The following is a 3309-nucleotide window of genomic DNA, read 5'->3' on the forward strand; positions in this document are numbered from 1 at the left end:
CTTTAGGATTAGGTTAAATGCATAGTTAAAGATGTAGTGGAAAACGTTAGTGCTGTATTCTCATGTGTACCCAGAACAATCATGCCTAAAAAAATGACATTTTTGGTTTGACATTTGACAATTTTCAAATTGATAGAACTATTGCTTCCACTGTCATAGGAAGTATGCAGCCAACACCCGGCTAATTTAGCTAAATATTTCCAATGGTAACAAAATCCACCCACCAACACCTCTAATCTCCATGTTTGACCTGCACAAAGAAATAAAGTGTGAAAACAACATTTTTTTTTAAAGGGGATAAATGATGGACTATTTCTTGGCCAGGACCAAGAACTGGTGATTGGACTGACTGGAGTATAATAAAATAAATTACTGAGCCATGAAAAAGCAGTAGGATTAAATTAGTGACTACTTAATCTTACTCCTTTTCAGATATCTCTATGTTGGTTAATGTTTCTTATTGTTAATTGAATGTTTTGCTGATTTGTTAACTTATTTATACATTTCTTTGTTTTGTTTATTTTTGATATGTCTGAAATAAATTTCTTCATTCATTCATTCATTCCTTTATTCATTTAATGTGTCTACAGCATTTCAGAAAGAGGAAAAGAAATTGGTATGTCACTATCACTTATGAGGCACATTAGAACATCAGTTTGTAGTACATTTCAGGAAGTTCAAAGTTAAATACCTACCTTCTTTGATGACTTTGAGTACCTTCACTGTGAAAATGTCAGTGGTCAAGTCTTCTGTAAAATTGTCCAGTCTCACTTTGTACACTGAGGACAGACAGGTTTCAGATTGTTAGCTCACTTGCTCTCTCATAGTCTTACTGCACTTATTCTCTCATTCTCTATGTCACACAAAAATACACATCCGTTTTTCTGTGATGCAATTCATTTACACTCTCTTACCAAAATCTATTCTGCTGGTCTGTGTAGTCTCACAGACCTTAGCTGTTCGCTGATCATTGCTTATTTTGTCCTTGTTCTGCATACTGCAGTTCTCTGGAAATACACAAGAGGCACAAAGCATATACACAACTGGTTAAATAGGCACATTGGGATGTGAGTGGATAGGTTGAAAGGTAAGTGCAGCTATATCTTAGACACAATTTAAGTATTTTATTGAAATATTCTTTAGCTAGACTGCTGCTCTGATCATACTAGATCTTGCAGGTGCTTGCTGCCTTAAAGGAATATTTATGAAGTTTAGTGACCACCACTGTCGTTGGCCTGATTGCTGACAGTGTGGAGACGGCCCACAGAGCCCCGACATCTTGGTGCAAAGACAAAAAAAATCATCTCAACATCAGTTAATCAAAGAAGCTGATTATAATTTACAGAAAGGAGACAGAGAGAAGGATGCTTCCCTATCTTCAACAATGGGACTGCAGTGGAGAAATTTAGCAGGTTTAGGTTCCTCAGGGTTATCATCAGTGATGAACTGACCTGGACTCACAACACCAACACCATCACTAAGACTGCTAGACAGAGTTGCTTACTTCTCCGTAGGCTGAGGAGGTTCAACATAGACTCCAGGATACTCTGCAACTTCTACCAGGGCAGCATCGAGAGTCTCCTGGGCGGCTGTATCACTGCCTTGTATAGAAGTTGCACCGTCATCAACGATTAAGTGTTCGGTATACAAGCCGCAGCCAAACTGTTGTGTGCAAATGTCACATCATGGGAGCACTGTAACTGTTTATACTCGCGCGTGGTCGTCAATTTTCTCCTGAACAGAGTTGGTGCTAATGAGGAAAGGCTACCAACTTTGCTATTTCAACGGACTAGAAGAAGAAAAAGGTAAACAATGGCAGGACTGGCAGCAGCATTGACGTCTATGTTTCAATTTGATTCATAAACTACTTTGTTGGATTAAATCTTTCATTCACCATAAAAGAACTCATCTTAACCTAGTAAGTTTACCAGAGAAACTTGCAGTCACTCTGAAAGTCCTGGCATTCGGACACCCTCAAACCCATCCATGCCTCTTGTTTCCGCTTTGTCGTGCGCCGCTGGTGATAGTGGTGCCCCTCTGGTCGCGCACTCAAAATCCTGGCGCGTGAGCGAGATCTACGTAATTTTGATGTCACATTGGCATGTAACAGGCTGGCTGCGGCAACTGTAAAAAGACCCTTAGTCTCTACAGATGGTGGGGAAAACGGCTAAGCATACTGCCAGGGCGGGTATCAAAAATGTTGAGATCCCAATGCTCCATCCTTCATAACTCAAGGGACTGTTGCGCAAACAATGGACTGTTCAGTCATGTAACTACAAGGTTCTTTCCAACTGAATAACATAAATAAGAATAATCCTTAAAGTAGCCAATAGAAATTATTATGTCCTTTCAACTGATTATGTAATATATGATATGTTGATATGTACCAATTACAATGTAATCAACTAAAAGTGTGAATTATTACTGTAAAACAGAATGAAGGATATTATGATTTTTAAATTTGATTATGAGAGCATGTGAACAGGATGTATGTGAGAGGAACAAGGGAAGTGAAAGAAACATTTTGAAATATGCCTAGGTCAAGGGGGAGAGAGGATGTGTGTAACTAAGAAATTGGGTTTGCCAACCAAGGACATCTTGTTCCAACTAAAATTGCGGATTAACAATCTATTTGACAGTAGTCACGTAGATAGAAAAAGGGTGGTGGCTGTGTTGACCAGAAAACTCAGCTAAAAAAGAGGTATATATAAAGGAAAGTTAAAGAAAGATTGGCGTTATTCCTCTGCAGATCTCGGGGGGCGTTGAACTGAATAGGACATTACTGGACCCAACAACCTAAAATAAGAGTTGAGATTTGAACAAGCAAACAGCTAAAGAAAACTTCAGAAATTCTCTTTAGTGGATTTACAACTAAACCAACTGAAGAGTCATCGGACTCTGGGGTTCATCTCCTGTTCAACTGCTGCAACAGCTGTGGATTTATAAAAACATTCTAAAGGATCTGGACAAAACTTCAAATTTTTTAAAGCTCTTACGGCGCAGCAGAAGAGGGATTTGAGGTCTCCTTGGCCATGGCGACTCATTCCCCTCCCTTCTCTCCAAAATCGACAATTTTAAAATTTACTATTGCAATCAGGTTTTACTTTTCAACCATTTTAATCAATCAAACATTTTGGTCATCCATCCATCCATTCATCTTCATCTGCTTATCCGGTATTGGGTTGTGGGAGCAGCAAAATTTCCCTTTCCCGAGCTACATCAACCAGCTCCAACAGGGGGATCCCGAGGCGTTCCCAGGCTAGGTTGGAGATATAATCTCTCCCCCTAGTCCTGGGTCTTCCCCGAAGC

At 39.6% G+C, this 3309-nt stretch overlaps 1 protein-coding gene, 1 long non-coding RNA gene and 1 pseudogene across 2 annotated transcripts in view; 1 reads left to right on the forward strand and 2 right to left on the reverse strand.

The window, feature by feature from the left end:
- LOC116700184 (complement C3) overlaps positions 1-3309 on the reverse strand; it is a 134518-nt gene that overhangs the window by 92703 nt on the left and 38506 nt on the right. The gene's annotated exons all lie outside the window — the stretch shown is intronic.
- LOC116700323 (uncharacterized) overlaps positions 1-3309 on the forward strand; it is a 95236-nt gene that overhangs the window by 28025 nt on the left and 63902 nt on the right. The window lies entirely within an intron of this gene.
- LOC116700306 (complement C3-like) overlaps positions 1-3309 on the reverse strand; it is a 16370-nt pseudogene that overhangs the window by 682 nt on the left and 12379 nt on the right.

This window comes from Etheostoma spectabile, chromosome 2 (genome assembly GCF_008692095.1).
Source record: "Etheostoma spectabile isolate EspeVRDwgs_2016 chromosome 2, UIUC_Espe_1.0, whole genome shotgun sequence".
NCBI lineage: Eukaryota > Metazoa > Chordata > Actinopteri > Perciformes > Percidae > Etheostoma > Etheostoma spectabile.